Source organism: Dermacentor andersoni, chromosome 10 (genome assembly GCF_023375885.2).
Source record: "Dermacentor andersoni chromosome 10, qqDerAnde1_hic_scaffold, whole genome shotgun sequence".
In the NCBI taxonomy this organism is placed as follows: Eukaryota; Metazoa; Arthropoda; class Arachnida; order Ixodida; family Ixodidae; genus Dermacentor; species Dermacentor andersoni.
The window spans coordinates 25,934,860-25,961,450 of record NC_092823.1 but is presented as its reverse complement, the minus strand read 5'-3'; the positions used below and the strand labels follow the sequence as shown (position 1 = coordinate 25,961,450).

The 26,591-nt window shown below is 47.0% G+C and overlaps 1 protein-coding gene and 1 non-coding gene across 2 annotated transcripts in view; one reads left to right on the top strand and one right to left on the bottom strand.

The window, feature by feature from the left end:
• LOC126519090 (locomotion-related protein Hikaru genki-like) overlaps nucleotides 1–26,591 on the bottom strand; it is a 119,652-nt gene that overhangs the window by 89,232 nt on the left and 3,829 nt on the right. The gene's annotated exons all lie outside the window — the stretch shown is intronic.
• Nucleotides 463–534, top strand: TRNAG-UCC (transfer RNA glycine (anticodon UCC)). The gene has a single exon. It is a non-coding gene; the product is annotated as a tRNA-Gly (tRNA).

The following is a 26,591-nucleotide window of genomic DNA, read 5'->3' as shown; positions in this document are numbered from 1 at the left end:
CTTCCAAATACGTCTTGACTTCAAGAGTGTTCGTATGGAGCTTAAAGAAGAAACTTTTAACTCCGCCTGGTACAGTCATTCTTTTCACACGTTTTAGAACTGACTGCCATGGACCTGCACAGTACAACGACCTGTACAACGGTACCGGAAGAAAGACCTCACACAGGTCCTTATAAAGTTTCTTTCGCGACACCACTAACAAATATTCAAACGAAAATCGCACTTGCAAGACGCGACATGCCATGTACACCTCTTTAAGAAAGCCAAAAATGGTCCCTTGCATACTCTCCGAACTAACAACCAAATTTGGCAAAACCCTGCCCAACCTAACCTGACACACAGTTCGCAAAAAGGGGTCATTCGTGTCACGAAAAAACATAAATCGGTTAACCAACTGGCGCAGATATAGATGGGCCAAACCTAGTCCTCCAGAGCGAAAAAAAAAAAAAAAAAAAAAAAAAAGCGTCGGTGGTATAGTGGTTAGCATAGCTGCCTTCCAAGCAGTTGACCCGGGTTCGATTCCCGGCCGACGCACGTTTTTATTTTTCTGCATGAAAAATAATTGTTTTACAGAAATATTTTACAATAATTGCATATTGCCGGGTCTAAGATATGCCGAAGACACCTAGAGATTAACAAAGAAGCTCGAGAACAACTTAAGGACCGCGCACAGAATGACGGAACGAAAGACACAGGAAGAGAAGGGCGTGGATGAGGGAGTAATCAGCGAGAGCTGATATTCTAGTTGACTATAAGAGAAAAATATGCAGCTGGGCAGGCTATGTAATGCGCACGGTAGATAACCGGTGGACCATTAGAGTTACAGTGTCGGTGCCAAGGGAAGTAAAGCGCAATCGAGGACGGCAGGAAACTAGATGGGGTCATGAAATTAAACAATCTCCAGGCGCCAGTTGAAAAGAGTTAGTGCAAGACAGGACTTATTGAAGATCGCAGAGAGAGGTCCTCGTCCTGCAGTGGACAGAATAGGCTGAAACTGCTGCTGCGGCTGCTGCTGGTGATGATGATGACAATTGTTCTCGTCGCTATGGCTATGCTTTGAGTGTTACACGTCCTGTTGGGCACCAGTGCGCCCAGTAAATACGTTGGAGACTCAGAGGCTCGCAGTGGCTGGTTCTTCGGTGTCATACATTGTCATACATCACAACTTTGCGGAATCGTACTTGTGTCAACACAAATAACAAATGAATGTACAAAAGTATTTCCACGGTACGTTTCGTTTGTCACGTCTGCAGCACTGCATTTCTAAACCCCATGGAGGCTTTTTTGGTTCGGCAAAGCTTGCGCTTAAGCATTCACCGCGCTATTCCTGGCAATTTAATCCTTCCAGTGGAACATCGGGTGCCACGTCGTTTAATTAGAGTGTCTACTATTACAAGCGATGAAGGCTTAACAAAACATCAAAGAAACTAGCTTGTCAGAAGTTTTAAAACGTTTTAGCTATAACCCAAAGGATATAAATGAAGCGAAATAAGCCTGTATACGGGATTTCCTGTATTCATCTTAATCAACTTCGGTTGTTTGACAGTACTCGTGCTGGGTCTGGGTCATCCTGTTGCCATCGTCTTCCTCGCTGATTTAAACTTTTCATCCATTCCAACCCGCCCAATTCATTCAACCCTACCGTAGTTGGCGGTATGTGGATGAACGTTTTCACAATAAACAACACGTTCTTGATGCTTTGTAGTAACTGTCGTCACTTTTTACTCCTTTAGTTATATTTAGCAATTAATTAGAGACATATTATTAGCCAACCATGGCAGCTCATCTTTGCAGCAACGCTAGGCTAGAATTTTCACGCTAAAGCCTGTTTCACATGATGCGATTTTCGTCGAACCGATTTCCGTCGTTTGCGACGAAAATCCTAGTCGCAGTGCCGACCCCCCGATTTTCGGCTTCGACCAACCGGTTGTTCGTACAGTCACACCGTCGCAGCGATCGCTGCGATTTTCCGTCGACATTGCGCGGACATCTATTTCGACGGTTTGTTTTGTGAAATGGCGTCTCGTACAACAAGTGCGATGCGCGGAGACGTAGATTACCGAATTCGGCACGTAACCCAAGGGAGAATAAAAAACTTGTACCGCAGGTTCCATTCTCCCATTTCTATACGTTCGTTGACAGGTGACGCAGGACTTGAAGTGCATTTTAACGTTTGCTTCGTACACCTTTGCGAGTTGCCGCGAGACGACATGGCCTTTTAGGGTCTTCACAGTTTTCCTTTGTTGAGTAGTATACAAAAATCGCACGTACGGAGCAGCCTAAATAATTTCAACCTCAGCAAGGGCAAATGACAAGACAGTAAAGTACCCAACGTTTCATCGTTGTGCTGAACGCGGTACTGCCCGATGGATGTCGAGAGGCTATCTTTCCGCACTTATTAAATTTGACAGAGCAAACGTGTAGGCTATCAAAGTGAATTTTCTACGCTATCTTTAACTCTGTTGCTTGAATAAACAGCGTCGTTAATTTGTTTATGAATATTTCATGCAGGTTAAGTCGCACTTTCTCTCTGGAGAATTTTTTTCTTGCACAGAAACTAATAAACATTGGATATGTTGCGGAATTTGTATCCTTAGTGCATATGTAATAACATTTGCCCTGAACGGTAATTAACTCTACAGTTAGTAAATTATTAAATTATTCACTTGCTGTAGTGGCACAGTGCGAACGTAGCCTCCTGCACCGCCATGTAAAACTCGCGCGACAATGCGAAAAGCATGCAAAGAGCCTGTTCTTGTGGATTTAAAACAGCAAGAAACGACACGTTTAGGAAAAGTAAATCAAAACTGTGCAGTGAAGTGAGTCGATTGCATCCCCCTTCCTGTGAAACTTCGAATATTTTAAGTACAAACGGTTCTTGCACGTTCGTAGCTGATCAGTTGTGCAGAAACATTCATGCCTTACAAGTTCCTAATAATATCAGTTTCTAATAAATTTGTGATCCCATATATTTGATTGTAAACCCATCTAACGATATCTGGTGTGAGAACTACCTTCATAAGTAATAAAATACCATGCCACTTGCAAGAAGATATCACCCTAGCATTTTAAAAGAAATTTCTCCATTTCAAATATATAAAATATGCGGTTTATTCCATAAAGAACCAAAAACTTATTCCAAGTTTTACCTACATGGCAGGCAAGAAAAAAAATCTGTAGACAAAAAAACTGTTCTTCGATTTATTCACCCGCCACCGTGGCTATAGCATTCTGCTGCTAACACAAGGCGAAGGGTTGAATTGCCAGCCATGGCAGTCACATTTCGATGGGAGTCATAGGTAAAAAAAAAAGCTCTTGCACTTATATTTAGGTCATTATCATTTATTGAACCCTTAAACTTCTAAGTACTATATAAATAGTATTTAAATAAATTTAAATTTTAATAGTACTTAAATTTAAATGGTATTTAAATAAATTTAAATACCATTTAGGTACTATTAAATCTAACACCAATCGAAAGCAAAGGGCACAATTGTAAAACAAGCGCCTTTTATGGTACTTCGAGTGTGTAAACATTCATTGCTTCAATATGTATTGTTCAGCACCACTGCACAAATAAGCATGATCAGGCATACCAAGTACTCTGCCAGGAAGCTGGTCCTACAGATGTATAAATGTCAGGACGTGGATGCTCATACTACATCATGTACACATCACAAAGAAAACGTTAGAAAGAAAAAAAGAACGATAACTCCGTCCAAGACCCCGATTTCACATCCGAATCTATGCGCCAGCACACACACACGCACACATACACACACAAATGTTTCAAAGGTGCATAGCATGAAACAGTATCGACAGGACGACAATAGAGACGGATGAGGGCTAACTTTTAACTAAGTTTCATTGTAGAAACGTGACGATTTATAAAATTTACCAGAAGAAAGACAGCTTTGAAGGCTAAATAAATATTGGTGCTTGATGCAACCAAACATAAATAAAAACGCTACAGAAAGAAAATACAGGAAAATTCCAAGTGCAGAAAAAAATCATTACAATCGCCAATCCTACATGCAAGCACCTTTCAAGAAACACTGTCCTAATTCCAATTACAGATTGACAGCTTGCTTATGCAAGCACACTCTTCCAGTTCCAGGCAATTGGAAAAAGTTTACTTTCTTGGAAGGTAGCTGCATGCGCACTTGGGGATCACAATGTTTGTCGGAAGGGGGGGGGGGGGTGGACACGAGCTTACAGACCAGCTTGTGCATGTCAAAGACACTTTGGAAAAGGACAAGTTCCCAGGCGTGGTGTATGTCGTTCCGTGTGCGGGCTGCCGGTATGTCTACGTTGAAGAAACCGGCAACTTCAAAACGAGACTGAAGCAGCACAGGAATGACGTCCAGAAACGACACGTTGCATCGAATGCCCTGACCCAACACTGCACAACCACGTCACATACGATTAACTGGGAGAAGTCTCGCATGATTTCCAAGGAACGAAATCATTCTTCGCGTCTTTATCTTAAGTCCCTAATCATCCAAACCACGGTGCGCACTCTTCATCGCAACGAAGGCAATCTGCCGCCCATCTATGCCAGATGCCTTAGTCATGTTTCGAACCTCACATGAAAGGGGCGCCAGCTCTGCCGCTTGTTACATTGTGAACAAACCTCCCGTTGGGGAGCCGAAACGTAAATATATATTTTAAACCACTTTGGTTGGTGTCCGGACCTCTTCCATTTAAATATGCCTAGGCTGAATATTCGTGGTGCGATCACAAAAACGCTACTGCGGGGGTATGAGCCATTGCATTTGTCTTACGTGGCGGACGGACCAATTTCTCGTTGGGTAGGCATAGAAATTCTTATGCATTTAAAACATATGCATTTATCTACGCATTGTTGCAGTGAAGGGACACAGAGGGGGCAGGGTTAAGACGAGATCATGATGACTTCATTATTTCGCAGAAAAGGTGTGGTGAGCCATTGGCTACACCGACAGTGACGTCGTTTCTCTCTCGCAGCAGAGCGCACGGGCAAGTCTCTCTCCGACTTCGCAATAGGTTCAAAAATGTGTCCCTGTATTTAATTAAATGAAATGTGCAGCCCCGGTGTGTCACTTGGTAACTACAGGAAATAACCGAGTCATAAATGCTGTGATTAACGCATTACGAAACACAAAGGCATCACATATTTCAGAAAACTTTGATGGATCCGCTGGATTACCACAATGAACAACTCATTGCACCCTCCATTATGGTGATTGCGGGAAGCGTGATGTGTGGCATTCCAAATAAACAGTGTGATAAACCGAAGCCAAACGTGTGCGTAACCTCGGTAAGAAACACAGACATAACGAATAATTCAGAAAGACTTTAATAAACAGCCTTAAGTACTTGTAGCAGCATGCGGCAACCGAGCAGCTTTACTCAAACAGCAGTGGCCGGTGCAGAATAAGGAATCAGCGTTTATTCGTCTCACCCGCTTTTACAAGCAACGGTTGCTTGCCCGTTGCTGATATTAGTTAGTGAACGTGGTACCGAAGTGACTCGACATGCACTCTTCAATAATTGGCTTCAGAGAAGGCTTCGTGGGAGGCATATTGATCTGGTAGTCACCGGCCACACTGACTTCTATGCACGGTTGATGGAGTGTAGGAAGGCGCTTCGGCATTCGTCTAGGATGTTCGTTGTGCGCAGCTGGCAATTGCAATTCCTGCCCGTCTGGTGGAGGCTGGTCCGGGATTGTTGCATTATGGGGAAGAGGAGCTAATGCCCTGTCCGCCTCATGATGCGCCTGCTGAGGTGCGGTAGGGGCGTCCTGATGACCTACAAAGTCCTTGATCCCGCGTCGTCGTTCGGCCTCCACCCCTATCTCTAAGATGCTGAAAACAACTGCGCGAACGCCAATATAAAACGTGTCGGAGTGTGTTATGCGCCTCCGCTAGATAGGTCACAGGGCTGACTAGCCGTACTAGACGCCCTTCCGTCCATGACATCTTCTCTTGCCTGGTAGTCATCACGTATATCCAGCCTCCTTCCCCAAATGAAAGTGGATCTCCGTTGGTCATGCTCTCGTTTTAGCGCTGCTCACTTTCTCTGCATGTAATCCCAAAACGATGGCCTTCGTAATGACAGATTCGTTTCAGGAACATCTCGGACGAAAACTTGCCGGCTGCCGCGTTAGCTGTTGTACCATTCGCCAGCAAGAAGTCGTATAATCTCACCCTCATTGTTCTGCTGTAATCTCCCTTGTTGTCGTGTATCAACTGTTTGTGAAGGCTCCCCTTAAAAATTTTCACCAACATTTCGGCAGCTACGCCGGATTTCAGATGGTATGGCGGGCTGTACAGGCGTCGGACGCCTGATGCATTGAATTCCTGGAACTCCTGCAATAAAAACTGTGGGCCGTTATTAGAAATTACTTGTTCAGGAAATTTTTAAGCAGCGAATAGACTCTGCAAGCACTCGATAGTTTTCGCGGATGTAGTTTAGCGCATAGGAAATAATTCGATCCACTTTGGAAACGAGGCAATGTTTAAGAGGAATGTCGATTTCTTTTTTTTTTTTGAGTAAGAAAAATGAACATGCTCTCGCTGACTGCAACGGGCAAGAAATGGCAATGGCTCGAGCGGAGAACGGTGAGCACTGTTTCGCATTTCTTGGCAAATGCTGCACTTCTTTACCGTTTTTTCTATGTCTGAGTCTAGCCCTGGCCACCATAGCAGGCCGCATGCGAGCATCTACATAAGTTAGGCTCAATGGTGTTCTGTGTGCAACAGTCCCAACGCTGCGTCTTGCAAATTTGTTGGCACATTAACATGACACGCATCCTGCTTCCAACGATAGCTCCGCACATATCTTATAGTAGTGTACAAGTTCAGTCTCTTTGACTTGTGCTGGTCATCCTTCTAGAGTATATCGGCAGACCTTGCTGAGCGTGCCGTCATACTTGCTCGCTTTAGCAACATCCTTAGCCGTGAGCGCCGTGTTTCAAGCACAGGGAGGGTATCTGTCTCATCCATACCGGTTACACTTGAAATTGGCAGTTTGGATAGCACACATGCAACTACCATTTGAGATGCCTTTCGATATCTCAAGTCGTAGCCATCAGAAGCCAAGGTTAAAGACCATCGTTGCATGTGAGCAGCCGCCAAAGAGGGAACCTGCTTCCATAGTTCTACGGGGCCTATGACTGGTTCATGGTCCGTGAACAACGTAAATTCCCGCCCATACAGGTAGCCATGGAATTTCTTGAGGGCGAATATTATCGCCAGCCCTCCTCATTCCCTCTGGGCATAGCCATACTCGCCTGGCGATAGCATCCTGGACGCAGAAGCAGCAGGTTTTACAGCGAAGCTGTATACCTCTAGCCCCCGTGTGCATCCCCCGCACGCGTATCGTGGGCGACTTGCGTCCGTATCGTAGAAAGGAATGCCTACACGACTGCGCGCAGTCCACTATTTGGAGGAAAGAGTATGGCGATGGCGCCGGTGCACGTGGCCTGCGCTTCGGTGGTTATAACGTCACGCGTGCCAAAGGTTCCGGCATTGCTGAAGTAGCAGTTACAACGGATACAAGGGAGGTACGCTGACCGCGGTGACGCTTGTGTCGGCGTAGTGTGGCACCGTATAAAAAATGTATGATTTCTTAGTGTTTGCAGTGCATGTATGCAGCCTAAGTAGCTTCCTTGGTAAACGGGCCCCACATAATGTTGCGGCCCCGCGGAGTTTAATGCTTCCGCATGAGAAATTGGATTGCAATGTGCCCTTCTAGCAATTGCCATAACCCCGAGCTTTTTCTATACTATTTGGTAGTATGTGCAAAAGAACCTCGCTGAGCTCATACTGCGCATCACGGCAACCTAGAACCATGGGTCGCTTTGGATCATAGTAAGCAAGTACCGGAACTGTCATGAAACAGTTCTTCGAATCTCGAAACGCGAGAGCAGATTTGTCTGCCCAATTCCAACCCTAGGCTTTCTTCAAGAGCTCGTAGAGCGGCGCAGCCACCGTCGCCAAGTTCGACAGGACCTGATTAAGCAGCTACCGGACTGGTCATGAGCAAGTCTTCGTATGTTGAAACGCGATAGCACACTTGCCTGCCATATTTCAACGATTGGCGTTCTTCAAGAGCCTGTAGAGCGGCGCAGCCACCGTCGCCAAGTTCGACAGGATCATATTAAGCCACTGCCGGACTGGTCAGGAACAAGTTCTTCGTATCTCGACACGCGAGAGCACACTTGCCTGCCCAATTCCAACGCTAGGCCTTCTTCGAGAGCTCGTAAAGCGGCGCAGCCTCCGTCGCCAAGTTCTACAGGATCATAGTAAGCAAGTACGAAAAGGGTCATGAGCAAATTCTTCGTATCTCGAAACACGAGAGCGCACTTGCCTGCCCAATTCCAAAGATTGGTCTTCTTCAAGAGCTTGTACAGCGGCGCAGCCTCCATCGCCTAGTTCTACAGTATCATAGTAAGCAAGTACGAAAAGGGTCATGACCAAGTTCTTCGAATCTCGAAACACGAGAGCGCACTTGCCTGCCCAATTCCAACGCTTGGTCTTCTTCAAGAGCTTGTACGGCAGCGCAGCCTCCGTTGCCAAGTTCTACAGGATCATAGTAAGCAAGTACGAAAAGGGTCATGAGCAAATTCTTCGTATCTCGAAACACGAGAGCGCACTTGCCTGCCCAATTCCAACGCTTGGTCTTCTTCAAGAGCTTGTACGGCGGCGCAGCCTCCGTTGCCAAGTTCTACAGGATCATAGTAAGCAAGTACGGGAAGGGTCATGACCAAGTTCATCGTATATCGAAACACGAGAGCGCACTTGCCTGCCCAATTCCAACGCTTGGTCTTCTTCAAGAGCTTGCGCGGCGGTGCAGCCTCCGTTCTCAAGTTCTACAGGATCATAGTAAGCAAGTAGGGGAAGGGTCATGAGCAAATTCTTCGTATCTCGAAACACGAGAGCGCACTCGCCTGCCCAATTCCAACGCCTGGCCTTGTTCAAGAGCTTGTACAGTGGCGCAGCCTCCGTCGCCAAGTTCTACAGGACCATAGTAAGCAAGTACGGGAAGGGTCATGAGCAAATTCTTGGTATCTCGAAACGCGAGAGCACACTTACCTGCCCAATTCTAGCGCTTGCCCTTATTCAGGAGCTCGTACAGCGGCGCAGCCACCGTCGCCAAGTTCAACTGGAATTCCGAGTGGAATGTTGTCATGCCAAGGAAAGTTCAGCTCTGCACCATTCATGGGATCGGGTGCAACCTTTATCGTCCTTACTGTCGATCTGAGTGGCCTGATTGCACCTCCGCAGAAATTTCATGGTGAACATAGCGGGCTACGCTGCAAAAGAGCTTGAAGCGCAGCGTCACATTGTGAGCCTGAACATTTCTTGCAGCTTTAGCCGCCATTGATTCGCGCTCGAACCTACAATGATGGCATCATCAAAGTAGCACCCTAGTGGAGAGATACTTTTGAAAAGCCCATCCATGAGCCACTGGAAAATGGCAGGAGCACTTGCAACGCCGTAATGTAGCCGCTGGTATTTGTAAAACCTTGATGTGTGTTTAGAGGTAAAATCACCTTCGCATCTTCGTTAAGATCCACTTATTGGTAAGCGGCCGCAGGATCATGAACAGAAAATACCTTTGACCATGCTAACGTTGCCAACAAATCTTCTGGCAAAAGAAGAGGGCAATGCTCAGTTAGCAGCGTAAGGTTCGACGTGACCTTGTTGTCACTGCAAAGCCGCGCTTTACTCCTCCATCTTTTAATACCACCACCAAAGGAGTGGCCCAGTCACTTCTGATGACATTTTTCAATACCCCACTCCGTCCTAAGGCGTTCAGTTCCTGGGAAACATCTTGGCTCAGCACAAATGGCAGGGGACAGGCCTTGCAAAATACTGCCTTGCTGTTTGGCTTCAAATGAACTTGTGCTTTTCTGCGCTTTATCAACGCCTTACACGATGAAAAGACGGCCTCAAATTTCTTCTTTATTTCATCCGCGGCATGGTCTCGCTGTACAGCTTGAACTTCTTGTCAGTTCAATTTAAGCCCTCTCGTCCAGTTGCGACCAGGCAGATATGGCAACTCTTCCACCGCGATCTACTATCACCACAGGTAAAATATCAGTTTAGTCACCGTGCTCGACTCACATGTTCATCGCTCGCGTTTATGGCATTTGTACTTGCGATACCGGCAACTCTAGGGCGTGTAAAGTTTACCGCAACGAAAACACTCTAAGGGCTGAGTGTTGATTCTATAGCTGTCCTTAGAAGCAAAGTTGCCTTGTCGCAGAACATTAACTTCTAATACTGAGCGCCTTTGCAATTTGCCTTGGTGCTCTTCATATTTGTACCTGTGTTTTGTGTCTGTGTAGGCTAGTTCACTATTTAAGGCGATTTTTCACGCCTCCTGGAAAATCACTAGTTCAGCTACGAACACCTCACGTTGAGTGTCCGTGCAGCATAGCCCGGAGCCTGTCGCTAAGCGCTTCTTCAATAAACTTGTCAAGCTCGCAAGCTCATTCCAGCTTCTGCTGAGCAATAAATTCGGCTACTGTCTCTTGCCCAGGTTGCACTCTTCTGTTAAATCGGCACATTTCCGTGATCACGGCCTTTCGGTGACTGTAGTGGGCTTTCAACAGAGCCGTGACCTCGTCATGCGTTCTGATGACTGGAGGGTGTGGTATTAGCACGTTCTTCAATACTTCATCCACTCCCGGTCCTACTAAACTGAAGAAAACAGTTAGCTGCTTGCCTTCAGTCACATCATTTTCCAACACGTAAATCTCAACTCTTTCGAAGTAGGACTGGAAGCTCTCGCTCGTCTCATCAAAAGCATCAATTTTTCCCAACTTTGCGATTGCAGCGCCGGCCAGGCAGTAATAGTCTTCACCAATAACAGAAGAAGCAAGTGGGAAGCCACCGCGACCCCATCCTCGTCGCCAGCAAATGCAGTAGCGTGTGACACCCGAGCAGCGGTACATAAAAAAAACAAGCTATCAGCGTTTATTCGTTTTCACACGTTTTTATATGCCGTGGGGGCTTATCCGCTGCTGATCTCAGTGCGCGTGATGCCAAAGTGGCGCGTGGTGCACTTAAAGTTGTCACTGTCCTGCATAACTCAGCATTTATGCTTTCATGGTTTCTTAAAAAATTATGGGGTTTAACGTGGCAAAACCACTTTCTGAATATGAGGCACGCCGTAGTGGGGGACTCCGATAATTTCGACCACCTGGGGTTCTTTAACGTGCACCTAAATTTAAGGACACGGGTGTATTCCCATTTCGCCTCCATCGAAAAGCGGCCGCCGCGGCCGGGATTCGATCCCGCCACCTCGTGCTCAGCAGCCCAACACCATAGTCACTGAGCAACCACGGCGGGTCTTCATGCTTTGTTAATGGCACAGCAAGTATAGTTGACTTTCGAGGGATGATTAGTGTGCAGGTTTATATGTGACTCTTAAAAACTCTGTGAAAAAAAAGGCTTTTCACGACCATATACATACAGAATAGAACACCCAATAGTAAAACAAACTCTTTCCCAAACATCTCATAAACATCTTACGCAAATCGGCAGCACCATAAAGACTGTTTACAGTGCGCACTCTAATTTCGTAGCGAAAGTGACCACTGATCGCGCTGGGCCACAAGTGTCAAAGTAAATTGATTACCTTAGGTCTAAATACATGCAATGTGGGATACTAAGCTTATCAGCTTAATGTCAGGTGTCTTATTTATGTATTAGTAACATGATGAACGGCGTAAGCACCAGATAAGAATTTGACCAAATAGAGGCAGCTGCTGTTCCAGGTTTGCGTGCATGCGAGTATCCTGCAGAGGTGATGCGACTCAGAATTTTCTACGGGCGTTCTTTTACTTCCCGCGCTTGCCAGTAGCATTTGACAAGTGTAGTTTCTCGCTATCTTGCTTTGTTTTTGGGTCTGCTTTTGTTGTGCTCTCAAAAATCTTACGTGTGATATCCATGTCCCTTTCCATTACCCCTCCTTCACAGAAGAACAAACAGCAGTACCCCGGACTATTCCCTCTCTGTGCGAAATATGCACCAAACTCCATTTCCTTTCCTTGTTCCTTCAACACTTTCACTTCCCTCGCTTTACGTTACGCACCATCCTATTCTACTCCTCCAATAGAAAGGGGCCGTAAACATTTAGGCAGAGTGGAGTTAGCTAAGCGCACATAAAAGAAACGGTGACTGAAGCTGTTGCAACCCTGACGAAGATAAAACCCCTAAGAAAAATTGCATCTCAATGGAAAGTCTACTGAGCTAAAGAACTCAACAGAAACATAATTCGACTGACGATGTTTGCAGGCGTTGGTTACAGGGACGCTCACTTCTTTGACTGCTCTTCATTTCAAGCCTCCATATTACTGCTAACTTCCGTTCTGTGTGTGACAGAGACGGGACACATTAAGGACAGAGTGAGCAGTGACAACTGTCCTTTGTTTACGTGCGCTACTGTATTCGTTTTAGATCCACAATGAAGCTGCACGTAAGCGCCTTATTTCAGTTAGAGCAGCCTGCTAGGCCCTTTTCTAGACGCTTTGGAACTCCGAACGCTGTTTGAGCCTTGGAGTTGCACGGGCCTTATTGTCTGTTCTCAAATGTAGCCGCTCCTAGCACCGGTCTAAGCGTGCGACAATTTTTTTTTCCTTTGCTGCTCTACAGATTTATTATAGCTGTGGAAGTGACTGGGCGCAAGTCGATGGAAGTCGCGCTAAGCTGGACTAGTAAGCCAACAAATATTATTTGAAACGTCCAATGGTGCTGATTATACAATTATCCATTAAGAATGCAATGCATTCTTAATGGATAATTGCATATGTGCACAGTTACGATGGCCTAGTTATGTAAACACATCTTGTGTTATTCTTATTTTTTTTATGTCAAACCGCAGAGTGCTCGCTAAAGGTACACACGCTCATAGGCAGAAAAATATTAACAAATAATAAGGGAAGAAAGAAAGAGCCAGAAAGTTGCAATTGGAAAGAATGGGAAGTTGATATATATAGTAACAATTACTGATTCACTGTAGGGATGGCAACAACGAGAGCAACATCTGTGCAGCGATGGCTTGCAGAAATTTACCAGCGCCAAACGCGAATGCAAGTGCCGCGATTACTGTTGCGACCCCGGAACCGACGAGTTACACTCCAATACACGCTAAACGCGCTACGATAATACCTGCGGCTCGCCAGGCTCGTGTAGGGTTCCTGTGTATGGTCACGTATTCGCAAAGCGGTTCATCATTGCTGTTTGTTATTGGTTGGCTGATTTTACTAACAATATGATGAATATCACGATTGGCTGGCGTCTTTTCTTACGAACAGCGTTATCGTAATGGCGTTTTTTGGTAAGGGGGGGGGGGGGGGGGGCCCTGGGATGCTAGTAGGATGCACCGAGTTTCTCGCTAGACTGTGTTTGCATGACGGCAGCCAGTGAACATAGCGCGGTATGCGCTAAACCAGTATACATTAAACTGTGGAGATATAGCCACGTACGTCAACGTTGCAAAACGGAGGACTGCGCAATGTTACGCGCCAGCGGTGCCTCAACTCAATATCGCAATACCGTGACTGTCCTGCTATCTATCACATACTTATTGCAAGCCGCTTGCCACAAGTTTCTGGGGCGCGTAACGGGTGTGTCTCCTCTTTGGGACATTATATGTCTATCCGCTGTTCCGTCGCAGTACAACGCAGTGCGTAATAATTTGCAAATTATTTCGAACCACCTACATACATATCTTCCGTATTTTGAAATGCCGACAAACTAGAATAAAGTGCGTAATAAAAATACATCAAAGCATTTATTCTATAATTTACTTGCACGGGTAATGCACTGAATGGAACGATAAACAAATGAAGCAAGGCGCCCGCGGTTTTACCACGTGACAGCCTTGTTTCTTTTTTTTTTGCGCTTGCCCATAAGGAAACGCGCAAGAGATGATAACGCAACAGTGATTTTAGATAAGCCACTGAAACTGGAGGCGTTCCAAAGGTTTTATGTCTTCAGCTCACCCATCAGAGCGCCTCGCCAGAGCTCCCGCAGATCCCGAACTTTGTTTCGTATTGTACGAAATACAATTTGGACGGAATTCGCAAAGATACTTTTTTTTCAGTACTGCACTATGGCAATAACAGACCGCATTCACTAAATACTTGTTGAATAGGCTCGCAGCTGTTCTTACGAGAATTTCAAGCGTGAAAGCTGTTTTGTTAAGACGGGCTGCAGTCTTTTTCTCATGAGACGTCGGTGAATATCTCCACGTCGTCAACGGTTGGTAGCTTTGCATTCCCCCCCCCCCCCCCGCCCCCGCTGTGTCATCGCCTTTCAGTGGAAAATGTGCAGGAACCCATTGGTGATCCTTCCCTTGCAAGCGAATAGTGGTCCCCATCGGGAATAGACTGACAAAACGTAGCTGTAACTGGTGACACGCTGCAATATTTGCAGATCTCGCTTGTTTTCGAAATGTGGGCGCTCACTGGAAGAGTTGGGTTCATGAACTTAGTTGCTGTCCCGCCTCTGAAACCGCAGCGGCCTTTCCTGTCTTGCGACCCTTGCGCTTCCTTGAAATTGTTGTATCTGCCAGGGAAACGATGGCTGTTCCTTCAACCTGTGTTAAACAGAGCTTTGCGGAATATTGTGTGTCGGCCTGTGTTCGCTCTGCAGGCAGAGAGTTTCGGATGAAACCAAGAGACTAAATGGTCGTATTCTTGAGCTATCGGAAATACCTGTGTAATGCGCCTAGTAAGGCAGTTATACGAACAACAATGCAATAATTGAACAATGATTACAGCGGATGAGTTGTATATATAGTTCGGGGAGGCGACCACCTGGCCTAATTCTTTAAACAGAATAAACCCTCACGTGTTCTTTTTTCTTTCCTCTTTAACGTGAATCTTTCAAATATGAAACAGTCCCACAGCTGGGATTTTTTCTCTCTGGAAGACCAGCAATATGAAACGTTCTCCGAGACAACAAGTGCCGCATGACTGACAAGAACCAGACAGCCATGTCAGCAACTTTGTTATGAAGATAAAAATCACCTGCGGTTGCAACTGATCTGCGATGACTCGCACCAGGAAGTTGTCGGGACTATCTTGTCTTCCTGTATCGCGGCCATAATGCAAATTTTGTGCGCCGAAAGCGGACGTTTGTGCGCTAAAATCTTGGTCTGCAGTCGCCTATTCCATAGTAACGTCATTGTTCCTTTCTTCTACTTCTGCTTTCTTTTTTCTTGAGCTGTTGCGTCAGTACTAGAAACTAGCGCCAACGAAGATAAAGGACGAAACGCGCTGTGTGTGTCGTATTTTTTCTTTTAGAGCTCGCAAAAGAACATTGCGGGAAAGAAGCAATAAAAGAATTTCATACTGTGTGGGTTTACGCGCCAGAACCGCGATTATATTAGGGAGCATATCCCGGAGTTGGGGAATACGCATTAATTTTGACCGCAAGCGGTTCGTTAGACTGCAGGCAATCGTGCACGGTGCACGACCGTTTTCCCATTCTGTCCGCATCAAAACGAGGCCGCCGTAGCCGGCCATCGCTGCGAGCACGCCATAGATCGCTACGAGACGTTCATTTGAGGGATCGCCAGCTGTTTCTGTGCAGGCGCGAGTAAGAAAATCTGGGTGCGCTAGAGGAAAAATCTGGGGGCATTTGATCCTTGAATATATGACTCTGCCTAGGCGCTACGAAGGTGGTTTCTATGTAAGCGTTTGTCCGATCTGGTCCCTAGCGGTTCAGCGGCGGCGTAGAGGTAGAGCATCCACGTCGCGTGCAAGAGGACCGTGGTTCGAATCCCGGTGCCACGCTATTTTCCACCGGATTAAAGAAGAAAAAAATCCACGTGTTGATAAAATTGCATAAACAGGCCTGGAGTGCGGCCTGATCCCAATGACCGGAACCGGTAAAGCACTCCCTCACCAGAGCAGGGATTGGCGACCCTGGTGCAGTTCTTGGCCACAACCTCCTATATGAATACAACAATCAAACCCCGGCCCTCAGTCCCAGCAGCTGCAAATAAACGGACCACGGCGGCGGTCAGACCTGTGACGCAGCAGAAGGTGTTAAGAATCCCTTCCTCCGGACAGGCCGCCATTGGAATCTGAACCTGGCAACGTATAACGTTACCTAGTGAGGCGAGTCTAGCAGTACTATTGGACGGATTAGAGGGCAGTAAATGGGATATGATTGGGCTCAGTGAAGTTAGGAGGACAAATGAAGCATATACAGTGCTCAAAAGCGGGCCCGTCCTGTGATACCTGGGCTTAGCGGAGAGACGAGAACAAGGAGTCGGATTCCTAATTAATAAGAATATAGTACGTCTACGCCCCTACATCCAGTCATGATGACCAGGAAGTTGATAGCCGCTATGAAGACGTGGAATCGGCGACAGGTAAAGTCAAAGCAAAATACACCATACTGATGGGCGACTTCAATGCCAAGGTAGGCAAGAAGCAGGCTGGAAACAAGTCAGTGGGGGAATATGGCATAGGCACTAGGAATAGCAAGGGAGAGCTCTTAGTAGACTTTGCAGAACAGAAGGATATGCGGATAATGAATACCTTCTTTCGCAAGCGGGATAGCCGAAAGTGCACGTGGAGGAGCCCGAATGACGAGAATAGAAATGAAATAGACCTTATACTCAGTGTTAGCTGGCATCATACAAGATGTGGACGTGCCTGGCACCGTGCGCTACAGCGACCATAGGATGGTAAGAACTCGAATTAGCCTAGACTTGAGGAGGGAACGGAAGAAACTGGTACATAAGAAGCCGATCAATGAGGTCATGGATCAGTCATGGAGGCATTGCGGAATCAGGGCGTAGACGAGCCGTATGTAAAAATACTGAAAGATATCTATAGCGGCTCCACAGCCACCGCAGTCCTCCATAAAGAAAGCAACAAAATCCTAATAAAGAAAGGCGTCAGGCAGGGAGATACGATCTCTCCGATGCTATTCACAGCGTGTTTACAGGAGGTATTCAGAGACCTGGATTGGGAAGAATTGGGGATAAGAGTTAATGCAGAACACCTTAGTAACTTGCGATTCGCTCATGATATTGCCTTGCTTAGTAACTCAGGGGAAGAATTGCAATGCATGCTCAATGATCTGGCGAGGCAAAGCAGAAGGATGGGTCTAAAAATTAATCTGCAGAAAACTAAAGTAATGTTTAACAGTCTCGGAAGAGAACAGCAGTTTACGATAGGTAGCGAGGCACTAGAAGTGGTAAGGGAATACATCTATTTAGGGCAGGTAGTGACCGCGTATCCGGATCATGAGACTAAAATAATCAGAAGAATAAGAATGGGCTGGGTTGCGTTTGGCAGGCATTCTCAGATCATGAACAGCAGGTTCCCATTATCCCTCAAGAGAAAAGTGTATAACAGCTGTGTCTTACCAGTACTCACGTGGAGGATTGTGAAAAGGATTCCACTTAAATTGAGGACGACGCAACGAGCTATGGAAAGAAGAATGAGGGGTGTAACGTTAAGGGATAAGAAAAGAGCAGATTGGATGAGGGAACAAACGCGAGTCAATGACATCTTAGTTGAAATCAAGAAAAAGAAATGGGCATGGGAAGGACATGTAATGAGGAGGGAAGATAACCGATAGTTATTAACGGTTACGGACTAGATTCCAAGGGAAGCGAAGCGTAGCAGCGGGCGGCAGAAAGTCAGGTGGGCGGATGAGATTAAGAAGTTTGCAGGGATGACATGGCCCCAATTAGTACATGACTGGGGTAGTTGGAGAAGTATGGGAGAGGCATTTGCCCTACAGTGGGCGTAACCAGGCTGATGATGATGATGATGATGATGATGATGATGATGATGATGATGATGTTTGTCCCTAGGCGTGCCGGCATTGCGGAGTGTGATCGTGTTTGTTTACGTTCGGAGTTGAGTTGAGTTGAGTTGAGTTGTTGTAGGCTACTGGTGGGATTAGCCTTGCAGTTGCTGCCGGCAATTGCTCCACCGTAGCGACACTTAAAATAAGTAAATCACATAATCAGACACAGACCTCACAAAATACAAATGGTCACTCCTCAGTTCACCATGTGGAGGCCAAATCTGTGTCCTGTAGGTAATTTAAAAGAAGGCGAGAGACCTCCTTCCTACACAACCGGTTCCCGCGCGGGAAAACAATGTCTTGAAAAGAGCTGTGAGGAACTCCTGTCTTCTTGAGGGACCCGAATAACACCCTTCTTTCCGCGTTATACACAGTACAGCACATTAGGTAATGTTCTATGTCATCGCACGCACCACACGTTGAACATAATGGTGATAACGCCAGGCCAGTCTTATACATCCACGCAGGGGTTCGAGCAGAGCCCGTGCGAATGCGGAGCAGTAAGGTGGCTTGGTTTCTTTTGAGGCCCTTGATCACACATGGCTTGTGAGGTGAGCTCCACAAAGAACTGAGGTGGCACAACACTGCTTCTCTGAAGAGTCTGTTGTCGTCTTGAGGCACTCTTCTCAATGGATTCCCAGACAGCGCTCTGTGGGCGAGGCTGTCCGCCATCTCGTTGCCTATGATACCTGTGTGCGAGGGCACCCATTGGAAACGTATGGAGAAGCCTTTGATATGGAGATTGTGCACCGAGCGTAGGGAGCTAAGACATAAGGCATCATTAGGGAACCCGTGCTCTAACCTTTGAAGGGCAGATTTTGAATCTGTAAGAATAACAACAGGTTGAGGCGTACAAAACCGTAGTTTCTTTAGAGCTGCCTCAATGGCAATGCTTTCGGCCGTTGTGGAGGACACGACTGCAGTGAAGCGAACAGACCAATCATACTTCAAAGAGGGAATGTGAAAAGCAGCTGCACTAGATCCTTTGACCTTGTCCACAGAGCCATCAGTAAAGATTTGAAGATGACGTGCATATTCAGACTCAAGATGTTCCAGTACCAGCGAACGCGTTGCCGCCAGAGGAGAATTCCGCTTAGCGCGTACGTGAGGAATTGTCAACGAACAATCGAGGCTCGCGAATGACCAAGGTGGTTTCAACCTCTTTGTTCGACCTCTAGCGTCAAGACCCAGGTAACCAAGAGTATTTAGTGCCAAGTACGCTCGGGACTCAGATCTCTTTCGAAGGCGCTGTAGAAGGGCTCGGCCGGCTGCCGACTGTTTGAGGCGGCCAATTTGCATCAATAACCTTTGTGAAGCGACTAGGCTAAGAGGTCTCGATAGAGATTCACAAAGTACTGCTTTGTTAGGAGCAGTCTGCGGAACGCCAAGAGCCCTTCTCAGGCCCTTTCTGTGCAGAACCTCAAGTCGTTCCAGCTGTGATATCGAGGGGGAAATTAAAGGGAGCTGATACATTATCCGACTCGTCACTAGTGCATCGTGCAACCTGATCATTGAGGAAGGGAGATTTCCCCATTGCTCACTTGCAACTCTACGGGTCACATTGAGACGCGAAGATATCGATGTCACAACCGAGTCCACAGCTCGTCGCCACTGTAGACGGTAGTCAATAATGACACCCAAAAAGCGCTTGTGTTTCAATTGTCGAAGGCAAGATTGATCAAGGTCTATCTTCAGCCGCGCATACCTTCTTCCTCTACCTGGAAACATGATGAAGCCAGATTTTTCCACCGAGAGAGTCAACCCAACACCTTGAAGGTAATTTTGAACTAAAAGTAATGCCTGTCGAGCTATCAGAGCTAAACGCTTGTGTTGATATCCGGTTAACCAAAGGCAAGTGTCGTCCGCGTATATCGACATATGGACATGCCTGCAATGTTTTTGCACTTCAGCGGGAAGACCAGCCATTACAACGTTAAAGAGCGTTGGGGAAAGACCCCTTCCCTGAGGTACACCTCGTGATACCGCCCTTTCGGTGCTTGTGGTACTTCCTAACCACACTTTAATTTTACGATCACTGATAAATGAGTGAATGAATAGCAGAAGATAGCCCTGTACGCCCATGGCCTGCAAACTATTTAGTATTGAGCTCTGAAGGACGCTATCATAAGCCTTTGATACGTCTAGGAAAATAACTAGTGTTGAAAGACCGAAAGCTCTATGATGTTCAATATGGCTTATCAAGTCCAAGACGCTATCTTGCGCGCTTAAACCTGTTCGGAATCCAGTCATGCATGTTGGTAGAGCCCTTCTATCTTCGAGCCACCAAGATAAACGCTTACTTGCCAGCTTCTCCATGAGCTTAGCCACGCACGACGTCAGTGATACAGGACGATACGAGGTCAAGTCTGTCATTTCTTTGCCGGGCTTCAGCACTGGGACAACACAAGCCACCTTCCATGAAGGAGGAACGTCGCCAGTCTCCCACACTCGATTGAGATAGCTTAGGAGCATCTTCCGGTGTTCCAGAGGTAGGTTCTGCATCATCTGATTGGTGATGCCGTCAGGACCTGGTGCACATCGACGCCGCAGGCTGCTGAGTGCTGTCTGTAGCTCTCGAAGTGTACACGGGGCGTCCATCACAGATGTAGATGCTGCAGGCGGAGCGCAGGGATGAATTCCTGAACTTGCACTTACAAATGCATCTGCAAATTCCTCTGCCAAGCACACGAGAGGTTTCTACTTGCGCAGTGCAAGCGCTTCGAAAGGTTTACTAGGACGAGAATCACCAGCACGACTGCCAATGACTCGCCAAATTCTCGTCATCGGTGAGAAAACCGTCAAGCTAGCGCAGAAGGACGCCCACTGCGACCTACAGAGCTTGTTCGTATGGCGTCGAATGGCAGAGTTAAGCCTATTGAAGGTCGTCTTCAAGGATCTGTCGTCCTTCTTCCACATCAGTTGTCGCTCCGCCCTTCTGCGCGCTGCGCAAAGGTTCCTGAGTTTTAAATCTGGAGTCGGGAAATGATTAGGCAACTTGACCGCTGTGGTAGCAGCCATCTTACCAGAAATCATTTTGTCAATTACATCACCAGAAACATATGCAAGTTTCTCCCTGTATTTGTCCCAATTAACAACATGGCTAATTTTAGAGTCGCGCATGTGGAAGTCGGCAGTAAACACAAAAATTGGGTAGTGATCACTTCCCATGCGGTCAGCTGCAGTTGACCACTTCACGCGGACGTCAGATGAATGCAAGGTTAGGTCTATAGATGTGGCTGAGGCTGGAGGCCGGAAGAAAGTGGGACTTCCGTCATTGGCCACGCACAAGTCCAAACTATCGATAACTTCTACAAGTTTGCGTCCGCGGGAATCTGTGTTCCTGTCACCCCAGAGAGAGTGATGGGCGTTGAAGTCCCCGCAGATAATTCCGGGCGCTGGGCAACGGTCACAAAGCTGCTGCAGAAACAAGTCCATTGCTACCTTCTTCCGCGGAGACACGTATACGGATGCAACAGAAAGAGTTCGGAAGCCAAGACGTATCCTCACAGCCGCTACCTCAATACTATCGGTGCAAAGCTCGGTGACGTTTAAAGCCACATGAGGAATCTCTCTTCGTATGTAAAGGGCGGCACTTCCCGCGGGAAATGACTTTATGCTGCAATTCTTATGGGCGACATATCCAGTCAGAGATCTCCCGCTTGGTAGGCCAGCCTCCGAGAGGGCCAATACTGGAACACACGTATCTTTCAGAAATAATTTAAGTTCTGCTAATCGACTTATAATCCCAGCGCAGTTCCATTGCATAATAAACGGCACTTTTCGGTGATCTTTAGTTGCACGAGGTTGAAGAAGACTAGCCATATGATAAGGTAAAGGTCGCTGCGAAGGTGGTAATCATTGACTCAAAGGAAAGAACGAGCTGTAGAAAGTTCTTTAAGGTGCCAGTCTGCATTGCCTGAGCATATGAACGCAGGACTTCAAACAAAACTCGCAGAAGGTCGGACAGGTCCTGATTTTTGAGCTCCCTATTTTGCTGTACGCACTGCCTCACAACTTCAACAAAAGTTGCGGACTGGGACCCACTCTTGGCCATTGCAGCTGGTTTCTTCATCCCTTTTGAGGCGAGGGAATTTCCTCCATGTTGTCGAGTCTGGCTGTGATCTGGTCGCTGAGGAACTTGTACACTTTTTGCTGCAGCAGATCGAACAACCTACTCACCCACAGATGATTTTGCCGTCTTGCTAGGCTCAGGTCGCTCACTGACGTTGCTTGTTACCATGCTACGAACTTCCGACTCTAACGCAGGGAACTCAACTTCCGAATCTAACGCCGGGAACTCGTCACTTCCAGGTATCCGCTTCTCAGTAGGTTGTGGTTTGGGACCACTAATGAAGGACACTCGGCGGTGTAAGGCGCTTACACGGAAGGGGCAGCCACCGAAACTCGCTGGATGGTCACCACCACAATTAGCGCAAGCAAAATCTGCCTTGCAGGCTTTGTAATCGTGGGCGCCACCGCATCGTTTGCAACGTTGATCTTTGATGCAAACTTTGGCTACATGCCCAAAGCGTTGGCACCTAAAGCATCGGCGAGGAGGTTCAACGAATTCTTTGACTGCATGCTTGGTAAAACCGAGGTCAATTTTTTCGGGGCGCTCGGTGTTGGGAGCAAACGTTATCACAACAGAAGTAGTAGGTTTCGCTGCCCATTCTATTTCTTGAGTCTCCACCCGGCGCATCAGACGTTTCACGTGCAGAACACCTTGCGGTTTCAAGTAGACCAGAAGGTCGCTTTCCGAATACCACACTGGTACTCCCCTAATAACACATGTGTTAGTCATGTAGGAGTGGGGCAGCCGGGCTTTAACTCTTATATCACCAATTTGAGAGCACCGGAGAAGAAAGTCAACGTGCTCTTCCGTTGCGATATCTAAATAAAGAGCACCTTGCGTTGTGAAGCGGCTGCGAATCGGGGCAGATCCCAGCAGTACTTTAATGGCTTCGAAGAGCCTGATAGGGTTCCGCTCTCTCAAATCAACACCTTTCTCTGTTGGCAAAACTACCAATGGGACTCCGACCGTTCTTTGCTTGCGATGACTCACCACCTTGAAGCCGTCGTTATCCACATCCGCCATATAAGCCACTTCCTCGTCAGGGTCGACGATAGTTGTGTCGTCCCCACTGAGCGATGATGACGCACTGGCCTGCTTATCGTCCCTGATGTCTGGCAGCTCCACACCTTGCGACGCCATGGCCGCCTCCCCCAAGCTGGCTTCTTTCGGATGGCGGTATCCCTTTAAAGATGCCGGCGCCGGAGCAGCCGTACCCTTCCCATAGGGACAGTACCGCCTTAAAGACGCGGCCGTCTTCCAAGGATATAAATAACTCACTTAATGAATAGCAAAACCTATGCAAAAATTACAGAGCTGAGGTGGCAACAGATCGAACAGCGTCGTCTTCCTCTGACGCTAGCGGCCGGCGCTGTAAAATAGGTGAAGGAGCGGGCACTGACGGCCGATTTGGCGGCCGCATTGTCGGACAGACTGTTTCGCACCTGCGTCGCTCGTGCTAAGTCAATCGTGGCAGATAATAGCTTTCTCGCGCCTTACGGCAATGTACCACGTAAATAAAATTACATCACAGACGTTTCTGTGCGACCAGTAGCGACCGTAGTAGAGCCCTGGCCGCATATATTCAAAATCTAGAAGACAAGGCACCTTAGCAACCGCGGTTGAACGCAAATGGCTGAAAGGCCGCCGGTGATGATGACTGGCTCAGCACCGCGCCGAAAGCGTGTGAAAGTCTGTCCGATGGACCTTCAGAGCCGAAGTTCCGACTTATGTTGCAGAAGTGGCGGGGTGCGGTAGAATTTTTACTCAATCGTGTTTTTTTACTAATTCTAACAACGTGTTATTATTTCACATTATTGGCGGCGCCTCCAGGACGCCAAAATGGCAACCGGGACACCAAAGCTAGAACCCGGAGTGGTCCGTGGGTTCAGGCTCGCCGGTTGAGGCCTGCGCGTGCCAGGCTGTCCACTATCGCTGTCAGGCAAGTTTTTTATGCAAACACCCCCTGGCATGCTTCGGCCTTCTGCGCCGAAGATCCTGCGCCGCCTGCTTCATTATAACCTCAGGTGCTCTCTTGTTGCATCCGTTTGCCGTTTGCATGTGCCCTCCTCGAGCAGTGCTTGTAAAAAATTCAATCTATCGTCGCGACGAAAAATGGGACCCGCGACTTATACAACACCAGTCAGAACCTTGCCCCTTCAGACACAGCGATCACCAAATGGGGCGTCCTTGTGCACTGCCTCACCGCGCGGGCAGCCAGCGGCAGTGCGTAAGAAAAAAAAAAAAAAAAACTCTACCCCACTTCGCAATGCCGGCATGTCTAGGGGACAAACGCATACAACACGCGCTAAGAAACCTCCTCCCTAGTGCCTAGGCAGAGTCATGTATTCAAGGAGCAAAAGCCCCCTAGATTTTCTCTCTCGCGCCCGCTCTTACTCGCGCCTGCGCACAAACGACTGGTGATCCCTGAAATGAACGTCTCGTTGGATCACTTAGAAATGCAACTTTGTTGGTTGCTTTTGAAAACGCTGGGCAAATTTAGTAGGTTGAACGTTAGTTACAAATTTTTTATCTCTCTCCGTGAGAAATGTTACATAGATGAGATACTTGCATAGCAAGAAGCATTCTTAGGGGCCCAACGTTATTCTGAATAATATACTGATAACCTTATTCACAGCACTCAGATTGTGTCAGGTTCTGCGAAACACGCAACAGATAGAGCGAGTCGCTTTTCTTTCTTTTTTACTTTAAACAACTGTGTTCATAGAAATGCTGCAAAATGTATGCGGATCACCTCAATATTATTGAATTGTATTAGTCGAATTACGTCAATTTGCCTTTTAATTACTAAGTTTAGGGCAGGTTTGGTTTTGGAAATTCTAACGGAAAGTGTCGCAAATGTGTTTCCCTGTACGTGCTCTAAAGTCCATGTTTCCACATTTCACACACCATATCCAGCCTCATCAACAGCAGCGGAGCTAGCTGCAATTGATGTTGCACGGAAACACGTGCAAGAGGAGTTGACCACATCGAAGATTACGGTCCTTGCTGTCTCCGGCGCCGCCCTTACCAGGCTACAAAGAGTGACACTGATTGCGCAGTTGCTCGCAGTGTTTATGACGCAGCCAACAAAATTCCACCTCGTGGGTCATCTCCGCTTGCCCAGTGGATACCTTGCCGTTTATGAAGAGGCTGATCGGCTGGCTTGAACCTGGCCTGATGAGGACTGTGGGTGCCCGGAAATTTGGCGCACATTTGATGACGCTCGTCTGTGGATTCGCCGCCACCTCCTCAAGAAGCACCCGGACCAGCGTGTCGCAAGTCAACCTCTTCGATTCGCTCGCTGTTCGCGGTTGGGGCTTGTCTGGTGGCTGGCCTTGCACAGCTAAAAAAGTTAAGGGCTGCCTGTGTGAACGTGTGTGAACGTTTACAGCCGCAATGATGTGTGCTCAATCCACGGCCTAGGTCTTGCGGCTGCGGGACACCCGACATCAGAGTGTCCCGCTTTCATTTCGGAGCACCACGTCGCTACTGATGCACTGTCAGCTGATTGACCGTCGGTGTGCGTCACTTGACGAAATTTTTTACCCCAGTGGTCTTGAATTTCGACGCGACGAAATCCGCCGCGCTGCCCTTACTTTTACAAAAGTAACTTGGATTCTCGTTTTTGGCTTATTTCATTTTGCTTTCGAATGAGACGACCTAAGACATTATTACACCAGCAGTTAGCAGCTGTACTCTGGTTCTTTTTGTAATTCTTCTGCTTTATTGAATCAGGTCTGTCATCGTGTTCTTTTTTTCTTCTTTCCTGTGCATCGGCGTATGATTCATTTTTATGTTTCTGTTTCCTCCTTCTTTCTGAAGAATAGACGGGCGTTATGCCTCTTCAAGTGGCAGTTACCAAGTTGCTTTCGCTTTCCGTTTCGTCTGAGGCATATACATATATTGAAAACAAATACTAATACTAATAATAATAATACATTGCAAAACGGCCATGCAAACCGAAATAAATGGTGTCAAATTATTGGCTAATTTTTCCTGATTGCATACGGGGTACCTACAAGCGCGGCTCTCCGTGCACCCCTTTGTGACGTTATGCGGAGTAAATTAAAGCTTTTGAACACTCCGCGAAAAAAAAAATGTCGTTGGTCTCGTCCCTGCTAACGGTGTGAATATGCGCTAAACTTCGATGTGCGCAATGAGGCATTCGGAATCAGTTCATGGCAACAAAGAAGTGCGAGGGCGGCCTAATTCTACGTCACGCGTTTACGTCACAGAGAAGTTGGCTGGAGGGCGGCGCTACCACGCGTGTAATCAACTAATTTGAACGGCAAAATTGACGGCGGGTATTTTGCTCTACGTGGGCATTTTGACAGGCAGAAATCCGCAAATAGATTGTACAACAATTCGCTTCAGCTTCCCATTATAAACGTGAGCGGAACTATTCAAAACCAAGAAGTTAATTAATGTATTTCTTTTTTATTTTCAGTGAAGGGGTTGCTTGGGCATTGCAAATGATGTCCGCCTTGGCACATGATCTATATGAAATGGCGTATTTCAAGTACACTCTGTAGGCCTTTTGTTTTAATTGTTCCAAGTGAAAAAGAAATAAAAAATACTCCGCATACCAAAGTGTGAGATGCTCCATACGCGTAGTGTGACCATGTGAGTTTCGAAATCAAGAAATACGAGGTCCTTGCATTTGGTGAGATATCTTTCGTGGAGCG